Below are 16,239 nucleotides of genomic sequence, written 5' to 3'. Positions count from 1 at the left end.
CCTTTTCCCTTTCTCCCTGCTGTCAAAGCCTGACTGCTCTGAGAAGGACTGGGCGGGGAGAGCGTGGCTTTGGCCCACCGCCTGGCAGGTGGTGTCACCAGGACTTGTGTCTGCGTTGAGACTTGGCTGTTTTCGCTCAGTTTTCCCCAGTCACCCTCCCACTGCCCCCAGTGCCCTCCTGCCATGCTCCCTGCTCCGGGGCAGCTGCTGTCCCCTCACCCACACTGAAGCCATTGCCAAGCCCTTGTCCCCCAGGGCCAGAAGAGGAGGGAGGCATCTTTTCTCCTGTCCCCTCAGGCTTTTTCCCATCCACTTTGTGCCCACTCACAAGGATACAAAGGGTTGCCCAAGGTCCCTGGGTAGCTGCTCGTGCACATCCCAGGCCACCTTGGCAAAGAGCCGCAGCAGGTTGTTGCCACCAGGGCCAGGAGGGTGCCCAAGCCCTTCTGGGACCCTCTAGCAGTTTTTCGTCAGCTCCTTCATCACCAGAGTGGAAACTGCTGCCAGGTGGCTTCTTGAGGGCTTTCCCACTGGGCTCAGTGGGCAGCCCTTTGAAAGCAGAATGGTGCTGAAGATGCATCAAACGCCAGGTGTTTCCTTCTGGTCGCAGGAGGGTGACGTGGGCTTTTCCCGTGAGGTGGCTCATATGTTTGCTCCTGGCTTGCATCAAAGCCGCAAGCCAGCAGCAGTTGAGGCCCATGATGGCATCTGCCTGCGAGTTGCACCCGTGGCTGCTCCCAGCCCCGGGAAGGGCAGCAGGGACTGGAGCCAGGAGAGCAAGCGTCACCCGAGTCGCGGGTCCTGGCGGGCTGCACTGTGCTGTGAGCGTGCGGCCAGGGCTTGGAAAGGAGAAGCCGTCTGCAGAGGGCTCTGCCTGTATGGCTGGGAGCCCACCTAGATCTTTGATTTCTAGACTTCTTCCCATTTCATTTTTGACATGAAGAACTTACAGGTCTTAGCTTAGCTGAAGAGAGAGCTGCAGCCTGATTGCCCTGAGGCTGCCTGAGGGGCTGAGTCGGGGTTGTGCATTAACCTGGAGGCAGTAAGCAAGCACCTGAGATGTGGCACGGTTGATGTTGGTGTGTAGGACATGCAGACAGGTTTATACTGGTGTGTAGGGCACGCTGACACACACACCGGCTTACAGCTCGCTGGTGTTCTCCGTTCATGGTACTGGAGGGCTGAGCTTAACAGTTGTGGTTTCTGGTGCTGCTGGACCCAGACACCGAATTTTAAATCTTCCTGATTTTCCCATCGGTGGGATGTTGTGTGGCAGCTAGACCAGGAGCCAGAGCATCCACAGGAAACAATGTGTGTAACGGCCCTTTGTATGCCCTGAGTAAGCATCCCTGCTGAGAAGCACTTGGGCACACGTTTAATACCTTCCCGAGCAGTATGTTTTGTTGTTCCTTTACGTGGCTTTTCAGAATTGCCTCATGATATGTTACACTCGCTCCAGATTTCTGGAGTAAACGTTTATTCCAGGTGTAGCACCATGTGTCCCTGGATGTTTTCTGGGAAAGATGCTTTGGTCTCCTGCTGCACACCATGGGGATGTGAGCACAGGCAGCACGGTGCGACATTCAAAGGCGCTCGGAGATGTTTTCCGTGAAGCTGCGCAGCGTCGTCGGTGGTGAGCTGGGCTGAAGGATGCGGCAGGGCTGCCGGTACCTTATCACCACATGAAGTGTTGCAGGGTTTCTCCTTGGGACAGCAGATCGGGGTGTTTGTAGGGGTGCGCTGGATGTTTTTGGAGAGGGACATCATGTGTTGGTGTTCAGCTGCTGAGTTGCCAGCCGAGCTTTCTGGTCAGTTGAGTTGAGGCTGCGTTTTCTCTGTGTGCGTGGATCGTGTCACTGGGACAGGGTCTTCTTGATGCTCCCGGGTTTTGGCACCCACTGGAAAATGATTATTTGGCCACTTCCCGCATCAGAGGGCCACGTGTGTTGCTCTTCGTATGTGCCAGTGCTGCTTTCTAAGGACCGCGACATCTACGGTAAGGTATTACTTGAAACAAGCAACAACTTTACTGAGCCTTAAGAGAAACTGAAAAAAAAAATAGGTTTTAATTGTTTTGATTTTGGTGGGGTTTTTTTGTTTTTGTTTTACTTTGCACTCAGGCTATTTTAGAGGCTGATTTTTGAATTTCTCACTTCTTTTCTCGAGGGAGTCAGCCTTAAATTTGTGAAATCTGTGTAAGTCTTTGGGGTGTTGCAAAACGTCACAAAGCAGGTTGATGTCCCAGCACGAGGAAGTTAGCCTGCAACATTCACCAGGTGTGAAATGCCAACGAGGGGCTCCATCTCAGCCATCGTCCTCGGCTTCACCTTTTTATTTCATCTTTTTGTCTTGAGAACCAAGAAGATTGTTTCAGACAAATCGGGGTAGTTTGCTGCTTTCTCTTAGCGTTCCCCACGTTGCCTTGCTGGTGGGAACTGAGGAACTTCAAATTTAGCCAGAATTGGTTGAATCTTGAACCAGAGCCCTGGGGAGGGGCGGTCCAGCGTGCGGTCAGGATCAGCGCAGGCTTGTGCAGCGGTGTTCATTGTGAGACCTTCACTGGGTAAGGCAGGAAGGGGTCTGTAATTAAAGGGCTTTGTTAAAAGGAGTTAATAATAGAGCACCACAGTGCTTAATGAGCCCAAAGCAGTGGCTCTTACGCTGCTGAACAGCCCCTGCTTCCCAGCACCTGGCCTTTGGGGTGGGGAAAAATCGGTGGGTCTTTTTTTTTTTTTTTTTTTTTGTAGATACCTTATGATAATAATGTCTCTGAGCATCCCTGGCGTTGTGCTGTTTACCACTGTGTGGATAAAAGGAGGAACGTGTTTTAGCAGGCTGCCCTGCAGCTGGGCGTCTGCGGCGCTGGAAGCCGGGTTACCTGCAGCCCCCGCGCTGCCCCCAGCATCATCACCTGCCCGCAGCCGCTGCTCATCAGGGATCACCTTAATGCTGCCAGACCCCCACTCTGCCCTCTCAGTTCCTCTTGTTGCACAAAAATTCACCAAACGGCAAAATGCAAAAAGCGTTTCCAGCCCCGCAGGGAGGGGTGGGCAGGGAAGGAGAACGTCGCCCTCCTGCGCGCTCCTTGTTTCTCCGAGGCCTTTGTTTTCTTAGAAATTACCACTTTCCCACGCTGTGTGTGTTACTTGTGTAGGTTCTTGTCTTTTTTCCCCCCACCCCAATTAGATTTGGGCTGCAGATTCCTTTCTACTGTGCAAATGTGTGCATATGTTCATATAATTGTATAGTGTTTACATAGAAATACTGAGTATGTCTCTGTTGTACACATAGATAAATACCTGTGGTTTATGTTCGTATGGCTAGATACTGTACACAGCGTATATACTTGAGCAATATAGGTTAATATATACAGTGTGAGTACATGTGTGTATACTCTAGGCACACGCTCTGGGTGCGTGTATATATGTAGTAAGTGCGCTATACACACATTTATTCACCATATATTTTTAATTCAAGTATATAGGCAATATGAATACTTCGTGACGCTCTCGGGATTTCTCTACACGTTTTTAGCCAAGAGCAGCAGCAAAGCTGACCTGGAGCAAAGCCGCGTCGCCTCTGCCTGGTGTGAGCAGACAGAGACCTACACCGATGCGCAGCGCTGGGTTCTCCTGCTTCAGAGACACCCTGAGCCTCTTCCGTTTGGTGCCTCAAGCCCAGAGGCTGTAGGAAAGTCGCTCCTTTTTCTTCCCAGGTGTTTTAGTACTGAATTGCTTCAGGCTGTGAGTAGCGGTGGCTCGTTCGCAAAGTGCCTGCTAGACCCTGGAGGGGGTCTGCCCTGGCGCTCCCAGTCCCCACCAGCAGCAAACTGGTGCCCCAGCCACCCGCCTTCCCGCAGCCGAGGCTGGCCCCGGGTGCCAGCTGTGGGGAGCCCCCCGACCCTCCCGTGTGCCAGGGCTCCAGGGGGGCTGGGGCTTGGCACCGTGTGTCCTCCAGAGCTGCTTTGTGGTGGCCTTGCCCAGCATCTCCGCATGAGGCTGTGGGCGTGGAGGTGTCTGACGGCGGCTGGGTGGCCAGAAGGCAACCCATGGCTAATGGGATGGGTTGGGGAGCTCACACTTGGTGGCCTCGAGGAGCTTAAATCAGTCGGTTATTTTTAAATAGGTGGAAATGTTGGCGGGTCTTCCCCTGTTTGAAGTAGGAGAGGCTGTTTGCACCCAGTCACGGGATGTGCATGGTCTTTGCATCTCATCCTCAAGAGTTCCCTGCTGACTGGGAGTGCTGGTGGGGTCCAGGTGGGCAAAGCTTTTTTCTTGTTTGTTTTTTTTTTTTTTTACCCAAAACATCCACATCCCCTGTTTTGAGATTTCCATTGGCTTCACCAAACGCAGCGGGGGTGCTGCCTGGCAGCTGACCTGTCGGCACGTTCAGGTGGCTGATTTTCGGTCTGCCCCATAGACGCATCCCGGCGTGGGTTTGGGCACTTTTCTCTTCCTTGTCACTGAAGCCAGTTTGCTTTGCAGTTGATAGAGCTGTGAAATACCGAGCTTTAAGTGGCTCGTATTCATCTCTCTTGCGTGGGGAGGCCTTAAGGGAAGTATTTGGGTTTGCTGGAGCACAGGGATCGTGGCACCTGCAGTGGATGACATTAGTATTAAGACTTACTTAATGGCAATGCCATTTATAAAGAACATTCATCATATAAACATCATGCTGCTACTTCCAAATGTATTTTTAACTCCAAGCTCAGTGTTGCATTCCCAGGGGCTCAGGCCAGGAATGCTGTTGGTCAGAGATGAATCAATCCTCGTCTCTAACAGAAGCCTTGGTGTCGGGCGCTGCTTGTGGGGTTGCAAATGGCACCGAGCAGTGATTTAGTCTTTTAAGATGTGCCATGCAGAGCAGGCGTGGGGATTTTCGGGACTGACACTTGAAGGAAAATGTTACTGGAAGGTCACGATGAGTGCTTTAGCCGAGAAAAGCATCCAACAGAAGTTTTATCAGGTGTAACTTTTCTGAAGCATGGCATTTTGTCCTGCAGACTCTGGCAGGGAAACAAGGCGGTGCAGCGCAGCAGGCACAGAGCAGAGAGGTCGCTCAGGCTGCAGCACAGCTCTGTGAGCACCCGCTTGTTTTCCTGATGCTCTTGATGCTCTCAGCAGCCTGCAGGCACCTGAGAGAGGCAAGGCAGCTCTGCGATGCAGTTGCAGGGGGCTGGATTTGCCATGAGCTCCCACCGTGTTCCCCCCCCAGCTGCTCAGCGCAGGGACCTGCCCGGGGTTTAACAGCTAAATTGTTTTAAAGGCTATATTGCACGTGATTGATCAGTCTGGCTCTGAAAGAAGACATTTCCCGTCTTTTCTTAGTTTTGCTGTACAATGCTTGAATTTTCTTCTGTTACAAAGCGGGCAGCCTCCCTGGGGTAAGCTAATGCGGTTGTTCCTTCCCTGCCTGCAGAAGCCCATGGCTTCGGTCCTGCAGCAGCCACAGTGTTGGACCCAGCTTCTCTGGACCCAGCTTCTCTGGACCCAGCTTCTCTGGACCCAGCTTCTCTGGACCCAGCTTCTCTGGACCCAGCTTCTCTGGACCCAGCTTCTCTGGACCCAGCTTCTCTGGACCCAGCTTCTCTGGACCCAGCTTCTCTATTCCGTGAGCACCCCTGTTTCTGTCCCAGCAGCTTCCCGCACACAGTAAGGGGTCTGTGGTGGTCCCTGCTTGTGGCCAGGCGTGGAAAGGCCAGGGGAAAGGCAGGGATAGCTGGAGTACCGAGTGATGCAGAGGATTCTTTTTTTCTTTTTCAGTTGTGCAAATACAAATGTACAGGGCTTTGTTCCTTGTTGAAAATGCTTTCATGGTCGCTGCATTCTTTTCCTCTTGGAATCCAACGGATCTCCTCTCCCAGCCCAGCCCAGTGACCCCCTGGGGATGCATCTGTCCCGGCAGCACCATCCCAGCAAGGGTGGCGTGAGCCCGGTATTCAGGACTTGGTGTTCAGAAAATCTCCCGATGCTCAGGCTTGCCCTGGGAGAAAGCCTCCAAGTGTCGCAGTGTGTTTTAAGGTTGCGGTGTTGTCGGGCGCTGTGGCCAGAGGGTCAGTCACATCCTTGTGGTTTTTCCCATCCGTGTACCCAAGAGCACTGGGGCATTCAAACTCTGTGCTTTAGAGGTCCTGTGTCGGCACAGTTGGTGCTCAATGAGAGCAAATGTTCCTGTCTTGGCACTGGATAATTGATATTTTTCTAATGACAACGGAGAAATTCTTCGTTCAGCCCAAGCCTGAGCATTGGCTGCTAGCTCCCGAGCGAAGGTATCTCACAGCAGCATTTTATGATGGACAAGAAGTAATTTTCTGATGAAGATTTCTTTTCTCTCTGTTACTCTTGACTATTGTGGACATCTCCAGTAAGGAGCTTAAGGCATCTCACTTACCTGTCCCAGTCCTGCCTGCAAACGTTGGATTGGATTAAACTTTTATTACTTGTAGAGAATAAACCCCCGTAATCCTTTGCCAAATAGTATTTACATTTTATAGCATGTGCTGGGGTGTGTTTACATTGGCCGAGATGTGCAGATCTGCCTCCAGATTAGATACCTTCTCCCCATGAGCGTGCCCATCTGTCTGTCTGTCCATGGGCTGTGTGTGTCAGGAGCCAGCAGTATTCCCTGGGCATCCTGGCAGCGCTGAGCCAGGACAGAGACGCTCTGCACATCCCCTGCGAGGGTTGCGGGACCTTCCCAGGCACCTGGGGGGGAAACGCTGGACTGTGAATCTTGAGTTGTTCTGCTGTCTTCAGTCCCCTGTTTTCCATCCCTTGGCCTCTTTCTTTCTTTAATCTTGGTGAAGCACAGCTCGGTGGCGATGCCAGCCCAGGGGAAGGGAGGGCTGAGCCCTGCAGCGCGGGACGTGCGCTGGGGGATGAGCATCAGGTCCTGCCCCTGCAGCAGCCCTGGTGAGCACGGAGTAATGCACAGACCCTGCTCTAAGCAGGGGAAATAAGTGAAGTATGGATCAAAGTCTATTCTAGTTTTAGGGTATGAATGTGCAGAGGAACATACCTCTTTGGAACATGTATAGCCAAGATGTCCCTTTCTTCGTCTCTCTCTAGACAGCACCAGCCATTTCTCCTGCAGGTTGGGAAGATAATTTGTATGTGGCAGCCTGGGACTGAATGTTCCCTTGTAACGGCCGATGCCACGAGTAGCTTCTTTTTTCTGTAATTCCCTCACGGAGATTACTTGTGCTGCTGCCCACCCTGGCCTTGGGGAGGGCCCGTCCACGAGGGAGCCCAAAGGCCGGGCGGCTCATCCCAGCTGGAAGCGCCGCGTGCTGCAGCGGAGGCGGGGGGCTGCGGGGCTGCCCAACGGCTGTTCATGCTCGGGGCTCCCTCGGGTCTGAGTTTGCACCCTTTTTTAGCTTTCTGAAGAATTTTGTAAAGGAACTGAGGGTGGATTTTGGAGCGGAGACGGGTGGAATTGCCCAGCAGGAATCTGGCAGGATTGAAATTTTGAAATCTGAGAGTGGAGCGGGAGGACTTGGCTCCCCTCTTTCTTAGCTCCGTCCTTTGCCGGTACCATCGGAGCTGATCAGCTGCCGCGTGTCCCTTGCTGGGCAGACTCGGCAGTTCTACCGGTGTCCTCCCAACCCTAGAAGATGATGCCGAACAAAGGGCTCCCTTCGTCCTTTACTGGAGGGCTGGCTGCTGCTTTCCTCCCCGTGTGGATGTGGCAGAGGCAGCGTCTCTCTTGCACGGCACGGTCGGGAAGATGCCACAGATTGGAGTCCCCCTGCTCCACCCCAGCCTTCTGCTGCTTTCTCAGTGTCTTGAGGATTTGAAACCAGCTTTCTGCAATTACAGTAATAAGCTTTTTCTTTTTTTCCAAAGGATTCCTACCAGCTCTTTTGTAACTTGAAAAACATAGTTTTCCAGGTACCTGATGCCCTGGCCCTTGTGGGAATACCGCTGGAAGTCCCTCGCTGGCTGGGATGGCTGCCGTGCACATTAATGCTCCTTCAGGCCCCCCAAAGGAGGTGTTCACCCCTGTTTGCCTGCTGAAAACGTGGAAGCAGCCACCGGGCTCAGGCTGCCGGGATGCTGCTGTGGGGACCAGCCTGCACAGGAGATGCAGCCCCAGCAAAGGGAGCTGCCTCCCGCTCTGTGTCCTTGTGCCCGCGCAGGGTCATTCCCAATGGCTGGAAGGGGCTGCAGAGGGAGCTGCCATTTTGCTGAAGAAAGCCAGTGGTCTCCTGTTTGGGTTTGTGGTCGGTGGGAAGAGGAAAGAGCATTTGCCACGTGGGAAGCTGGTGGAAGGGGCGAGGGGGTTGTATGCATAGGGTGAAGGAGAAAAAACCCACAGCCTGTTGTCGTCGTTTCTTGTGATTACTTTTAAGGCCGGCCTTGTGATTTTCTTGAATTTTTGAAGTCACTGAAATTGCCTAAAGAGTTGGCTTTGCTGCTACAACTGCAGGAATTGCAGACCTTCCTAGGGCAGCGTTGCATAGGGTGCAGGGACGCTGCTCGCCACGGCTCAGCTGGGGCATGGGGCTCTCGGGGCTCTCCCAGCCGCGCCGTCCATCCACAGCCATAGGCGCAGGGGGGCTCTTCGGCTAGTCCTGCTCGTGAGGAAAGTGCTGGATCTGAATGTCTCCTTTCTGGGAGCAAACCTCGGTGCCGTCCGTCGCGCTGTGCTCGGGGTTGTTCAGCAGGGGCCAGTCCTGCACCGGTGTCTGGGGGGCTGTGCTGGGCTCGGGAGGTTCGGTGCCGGAGCAGGACGCTCTGCAGCCGGAGCTCCCGCTTTTCCTTTGACCAGTGGGAACAGACACTCTTGGCTCTGGCTCGGTGACCTCCGCCTTGCTTTGGTTTTCTCATAGAACTGAAAAAATGAATCGTGCCCTTGCTCTCCGGCATGCCCTGCCCACAGGCGTCCCCGCTCCCAGCCCCATGCCATCCCAGTTCCTCCTCTGGGTTTTTAGCTGCTCTGCGTTTGTGAACCCCTCCAGCAGCGTTGGGTGGGCAGCAGAGCACGTGGCTGGTCCTGGGGCGGGGGGCTGGGGTGCTTTTGCAGCTCCCCAGAGGTGCGGGAAAAGTCTTTCCCTGGTGTTCTTGGTTGTGGTGGAGCCAGGGCTGCCCACGCCTCTCGTCCAAAAACCTCGCTGCTGAAAATAACCACATAATGCACCCCAGTGGCTGGCGATAGCGGGCTGAGACCTGCGTTTGGGTGCTGTTAGTGCCTGGATCCAGCGCCTGGCGATGCCGAGGGTGGTGGCACTCACCTGCCTCTCCAGCCCAGGGCTGTGTCACAGCCAGCGTGGTCCCATCCCTGTCCCCTGTGGCTGGGTCACTCCTGTCATCCCTCCCCCATGCGTGGGCTGAGACACGAAGGTGAGGAGTGGGCCGGTGGTTTTGGCACTGTGGCAGCTGCGTTTTCTGCCAGTGCCGCCACCTCCATGCCACCCCTGCGTGGAGGGGATGCTCGTCCTGCCGACCCAAGCGCATGGCCGGCTCTTGGGAGAGGCAGGACAGAAGGAGGCTGCTGGGCTGTGACTCTCAGTGGCAGGATCTGGCTTTCGATGCTCAGATTCAGCCTTTGGAAGAGCCTGTCTCCCTCCCCCTCCATTAACTCCCCAGGCAGCCTGCTCTCCCCTTGTTTTCACTAAAATTAGGGGGGCAGCGATGACCTCAGTTTGGTGAACAGGCTCACCTGCTCCCGCCACCAGGCCGGGCCAGCAGGTCCTGGTGGTGCTGGGATTTGGGGTCTCCTCGGTGCCACAGTGCCCAGGGATGATGCTCTGGCTGTGCAGCCCCGCAGCACCATCATGCACCCAGGAGGGTTCGCTTGGAGGCAGTGGTGCATGGAGGTCCCTCACCATCCTCAGTGCTTAGGGGCAGGTTTTTAGTGAGCTGGCAGCCTGCAGGGTCCTGGTGCAGGTTTATGCCGTAATTCCACAGTGTTGGCATGTTCAGAGCTGGACGGGTGGGGGTCAGCCCATCCACAGCCATAGTGCATCACCACTTTATTAGTGTTTCAACAGGCTTGAACAAGACTAAGCATTTCTCTCTTTCTCCCCTTTTTTTGGACTTCAGAAGGAGCCCAGATTTTCCCCAGAAGCTCGGGGTGGCCGTAGCATTAACCCGAATCTCTGGAACTGCTGAGAGAGCAGAGAGGTTCCCAGCGCAGCAGCTGCCCCGCTCTGCCCCTCTGCGCCCCGGCAGCTTGGAACAGCCGTGCTGGGCAGCCCGAGGAGGAAACATAAATCTTTTTAGAACCTTCTTAGAGAAAATGATACAGAATTTTTTTTAAGTGAAATCCCACTTCAGGCCTCAGACACCCGCCAAACTGGCTGACATTGGGCTGGGGCAGTGGGCAGCCCCAGGCACCCCAGCCTCCTGCAGCCTCTCCTCCCTGCTCGCCTCGCTCAGAAACCCCACAGGAGCTTTTCCTCTGGGGGGGGGGAGCAAAAGATAAGTATTTTTTCCCTTTAATTACCAAACTAATGCAAACTGGCAGGGTGGGTCGGCCCTGTGCAGGAGCCCCTGCTGCAGCCCCCGCTCCAGGCTGCTGGTGCCGGTGGCGTGCGGTGGGGCTGGCGCTGGGCAGGGGGGGCAGCGGCTGGGGGGCTTGAGACGTAGGGGAGACTGATGGCATCGGTGGCCTTGGTGCCAGCCGCTGCGTGAGGCAGTGTTACACCACGGGGCAGAGGGAGCAGTGGCAGGAGCTGAGGCTCATGTGGAGCTCGGAAGTGGATGCTTTGCTTCCCCAGCGAGTGCACACGCTTCTTTTCTTTGCTGGTCTTATGCTGAAAAGCTGAGATTCATGTACTGTATGAAACAAACCAACCAACCAACCAACAACAAAAAAAAAACCCACAGAAAAAAAAGAAAAAAATCCTAATGTTCCAAAATAAATGACAGTATATTTTGTACTTTGTAAAGTGTTAATTAAAATGAAAAAGAATAAAAAATGAAACATATGCTGTCTGCTTTTGTACTGATCAAACTGATGAAAATAAAGCAGAGCTTGGCATTGTCTATAAGATGTAGCTCTCTCATTTTTTTGACCTTTGGCCAGACTGGGCCTTACTCTCACCAGTGCCCTTTGTCTACCTACACCCCCCCCTTAGGATGGTCAGCATCCCCCCCTGAGGCTTTCCAGTGTCCCAGACCTGTCACCAGGTGTATTTTACTCCCTAGGGATGGTACCCGCCACCATCATCTCCATCCGGCAACACTTTGTGGAGGACACCAAGCCTGCCCCATTCTATTCCCTTAGGATAAGCCGTCGGTGGGATACTGCTAGTGTAGCTGCAAGACAGTTTTTACCTGCTCAGAAGGGTGTGAGATGCCTGGCAAGCCCCAGCAGAGACCCCACCGGGGCATCACCCGAGCAGGGGCAGGAGAGAAGTGTCATCATGACTGTACCCAGGGCATTGCTGTTGGGTGCTGTCCCAGTCCCGGTGAGTGACGTGGCTGCGCAGTGCCATTGCCACACGTGCCTTGGCAAGGAGGAGCTGAAGAACCTGGCTAAATATGCCAGAAAAACCAGTGAAATTAGATGTATCATCACCCCATCACGGTTATAATTTATACTGGGTGTTTAAAGGGAAGCAACTCATCTACGTAAACTGTGGTCAAGGAGAGGATCTTTCAGTTTAGCATAACCTGGTTTTGACTCTTCTGGTCAAGTGTAAAATCACTCATGGAAGAATTCAGTGTGGTCTTGCTAACCTGGAATTCAGCCGTAATACAGAGCATTGCCTCGAGGGTTTAATCCATTAAAAAAAAAAAAAAAAAATACAAGTCAACACAGCACTGCCATACCATCGCAGCACTGCCTGCAGCTACCCGCAAAAGCAACCGGCATTTTAGGGTGAATACACAAGATTTTGGCTGTTAAACTGGGGCCTGGCCCCCTAAGACACTGCACACGCCGAGAGGATTTTCACATTAGTATTTTTCTTTACCTGCCTAGGCTCATTGCCCTTCTGCAGGAGGTGCTGGGCCACTGGGCATCCCCTTGCAAAAACCATAACAAAACCAGATTCTGATGAGTCATGACAAAGTAATATTATTTCAGAATTATTATGAATATTTCAGGCTAATTATTAGTTCTCAGAGGAGTTTGTTTTTGAAGGATCCTGTAGAGAAAAGCATTTGCTGTAATGCAGCAGGTGCCTAAATTAATCTTTGTGTGATAGGTGTGAGGCGTTTGCTGATGGGGACGCCCAGCCCTGTGTGCGGGGGGCTTGTGGCACAGCCCGGGGGACCCTGCTCCTGCATGGCACCACTGAGAGCCCCCGGGCACTGGGCCATGGTCACCCCTCCCGCCCGCAGCTAACGGGGGTCGCAGCCCTGCGGCAGCGAGCATCTTGTCCTGACGTGCTTTCAGGCTATTTTTAAGCCAAACTCGACAGCACGGCAGTGTTTGGAGAGCAAATTACTCTTGCTAATCAATGCCAAATCAAGTAGGTTATTTTAGTTCTAATTTGAGCTGCTCCCCCTGTGCACCCCTGGCCCATACCCCCCCACGTACACTGCCAGTATATTTAGGGATGCAGGTATATTTTGGGCTGGCTAATTTGTCGTACACTGAAGGACAAATGAAGCAAAGTTGCCTTCTAGCACGTACCTGTAATGCCCCGCGGCCACTGCACCACCGTCGGCCATGGGGCAGCAGCATAAACCGCTCAGGTTTATGTTAAAAGCTGCGGCTGCCTTTGCTAGGCAAGGGGGCTGGGGTCAGGGGAGAGTGCCTTTATTTTTCTATTTTCTACGCCTTTTTTTCTTAAATAAAACATTTGTCTGAGTTATTTCCTAAATACAGCGGTATGAGGAAGGGCGCTGCTGCCGGAATGCTGGCACAGACATTTTCAGCCACCATCTCAGATTTTCTTAGACCCAAAAGCCCACCCCACCATGACCCCCCTCAAAGCTCCAAATCCATTTGGACCCAGCTCATCCCCGGTCTCTTTGTTTCCCAGTTCGCAACTTGCTGTTGGAGCCCATCCGGCCCTGGGACCACAGGGAGCAGCAGGTGCTGCCCCACGGGGAGGGAAGGGGCTGCTTGGGGGGGGGGGGGGGGGGGGGTGTCGGTGGGGTGGGGTGACTCCATCACACAGGGATAAAATATGCTGAGCTGCTCTCAGCACACAAACCAGAGCAGAGAGCCCCCAAGGAGCGCTGACAAGGGATCTGGGATGGGAAAGGGCTATTAAAAATAAACTCTCACCTTTTCCCAGTGTGGTTTTCTCCTGGTGGGCTGTGTGGCCATGTGGACCAGAGCCTTTGGCTGAAGGCACATCTGGCTCCTCTTTACCTTTGAGGACTGTGAACCTATTTTGTAGCTGTGCGGCATTAGGTGGGGCAGGAGGCCTCCTCCATCTCCAGAGAGTGCTCCCACCTGCGGGACGCCGCCTGCTTCTCTACTGGCAGCTGAGGACTCCAAGGTGCTGCATCTCAGAGCTGCTCCCACCTCTCTCCCGCTGGCTGCCTCCTGCGCAGCCTGCAAGCGCCTCTCCATCACCACGACTGCGAGAAGCACCCAAAGACTGACCAAAGTCAGCCACACCGGTCCCCTCCTTTAGCAAGAGCCAAAGGCCAAGTCCTTTTCCAAGTGACAAGCAAGTCTTTAGAAGCCCAGCACCACAGCAGCTCCCCTGGGAGCTTCAGCTCCATCCTACGGCTGCTGGGGCTCCTGCCCAGCCAGGTTCGTGCTCCTCACAAGCTGGTTTCTCTGGGAAGAGCTGTTCCCGGAGCAGCGTGGTACTGGTGGGCACCAGCGCCAGCGGCTCCACCAGCCCAACAGCCGGAGGGGCTGGGCAGGCTGGCAGCAGCCATCTGCCAGAGCCTGCTTGGAAACTGGACCCACAGCTGAACTGGGAGGAGCGAGGCCCAACAGGACATTTTTCAGCCAGGCTTGAGAGAAAGATGCAAAAAATTGGTACAAGAGTCTCCTTTCTCTTTCAGGTACTGGTAGCGAGAAGCAACACGCTACTGAAGGGCTCCCTTTGGTGGGGCGCATTCCTGCTGCCCACCCCCCAGAAGGGAACCCCGTTTGTAAGATCTCATTTTGTGGACGCTTCTTTGCACCGTCTGTCCTGGCAGCCGGAGCCCAGGGAAGTGCAACTGAGTCCCCAGCCTCAGTTTCCCCCTTCACAGCACAAGCTGCTGGTCTCAGGCTTCCCGCAGGGACCAGCTGTGCAGGCGGCGGTGCCACGTGAGTACCAGCTCCTGGTGGGTCCCAGCCACCGGCTCAGCTTGGACACCAAGAGCACGGCCTGGCCAGCCTGGGGTGGCACAGCGGGGGCTGCTCTGCTGCGGAGGGGGGAGCCCAAAGCCAATTCTTTACTCAGTAAAAAATAAACAAACCCCCCCCAAACCCCTTAAACAATACAAATCTGTTTTAATGAGAGTGGGAACCATAAAATAGTGAACAGGTTGCCTATATTAAAAATTATGTTAATAAATTTAAGACTACAATGTAAAAAACCCCACCCCCCAAAGCCCAGGAGTCAGGAACGTGGCTCACCTGCACTGACACGCGGGCACTGATGCCAGCGCGGCAGCTCCTGGAAACACTGGCCCCAGCAGAGGTGGTTCTTTGGCCAACGCACCCATTTGCAGGCTCGTGCATCTTCTGCATCCCCTCCTCAGCCTCTTACCAGCGGCTGGCAGCGAGGCCGAGCTGCGGAGCATCGCACAGTCCCACCAACACCACGCTGGCAGCACCACGAGGCTTCGGGGGTTGCAAGTGGTGGCCAAACTCCTTCCTCCCTGCGCCTGCCGTTTGCAAGGGCCACGAGGGCTTCAGGCTTCCTTAGTGTTCCATGCTGAAGGCTTGCAGGGAGCAGAGGATTTCTGTGTGTGTTCCGACCGCTGGGCTCTGGGGCAGGACAGCAGCTGAGCCCACCAGCGCTGAAGCCAGCGCTCCCTCTACCCCTGCCGCTTGCTGCGGGGCGCAGCTCTGCACCTACAAGCACCAAACTTTTTCCACCTGCATTCCAACATCCGCAGCATGGTGCCGGCAACTAGAAAACATGGCATTGCAGACAACGTTCTTCTCTCTGTTACCACTCCAAGGAACCTTCTGCCACTCCGACTTCTTTCTGCGGCAGCCAGAGGAATGGGGGCCCTGCTTCACTCCTGCACTGATGTCCCCACACACCCCAGATCTGTCTTTAGAGGAGCAGAGCGTGGCACGCAGCCTGGGAACTGCAGCCCCAGCCCGGGTGACCACGAGCCAGCTCGGCACATCCCTGCGACGCAGCTCTTGCTGGTGGCGAGGGAGGAGAGCAGCAACCCCCCGGCAGATCGGGTCGCTGCACAGAGCGCACAGGCAGCCCCTGCATGTGGTCCAGGAGGATGGGGTGGGTTTGGGGCACGTAGGAAGCCAGCGCATAGCTGGTTTCTTACCTGAGGAGAGCACCAACAGCCGAGAGATGAGGAACAGAGCTGGCTTTTGATGTTAAAGGAGGTAGCAGTGGTCAGGAGCGTGGGTTACAGAAGCATTCTGTCATTAGCAAGGGGCTGCTGCACAGCCTGGCCTCCGCTCTGCCCCGGCAGTGATGGAGGGAACAAAACCACCTGGTCCCAGTTTCCCCTCATCAGAGCTATGGTTAGGCTGGTTAAAAAAAAAAGTGAGAAATAACGTATTTGACATCCAGCTCTGGCCTCTGCTGCCTGCTCAGGCTTTTACTGACCCATCCCACCCATGCAGCCACCCCATGGGCAGAACATGCCTGCTCAGGTAGGTCTGCCTGGCCCAGGACACACAGTGCAGCGCGCTACTGCATCTGTACCGCCCCCGCAGCTCTCGCCCTCCACTTCACACACTGACCCCTCCGTACAAAACTGTTGAGCAAATACAGACAGGCTGGGAGACGGTGCCACAGGTAACTCTGCAAGTAATGCCAGACACTATGAATAACGAAACAACTGCAGCCATGGCCTCGCTAATGGCTCTGGACACCCGCTAGTCCAATCGTGTGGATCAAATCACTCCAGCAGTGCCTGCCGGTGTTGGGTGGTGAGGGTCTGGCAGCAGGGGGCTGCAGGGGTGGCTTCTGTGAGAAGACACCAGGAGCTGCCCTCACACCGCTGGCCAAGGCAGAGCCCATCGGCAACAGCAGCAGCCTCCTGGATAATGTATTTAAGAAGGAGAAAAAAACCTGCAGAAGCGCAGCTGGAAGGAGAGAGAATACGTGAGAAACCACTATAGAGACACCAAGGGCAGTGGGCAGGGAGAACGAGGAGGCAGAAAAGTCAGGAGTAAGGTTGAGCTCAG

Source organism: Falco biarmicus, chromosome 1 (assembly GCF_023638135.1).
Source record: "Falco biarmicus isolate bFalBia1 chromosome 1, bFalBia1.pri, whole genome shotgun sequence".
In the NCBI taxonomy this organism is placed as follows: Eukaryota; Metazoa; Chordata; class Aves; order Falconiformes; family Falconidae; genus Falco; species Falco biarmicus.
Note: the sequence above shows the minus strand (reverse complement) of the source record.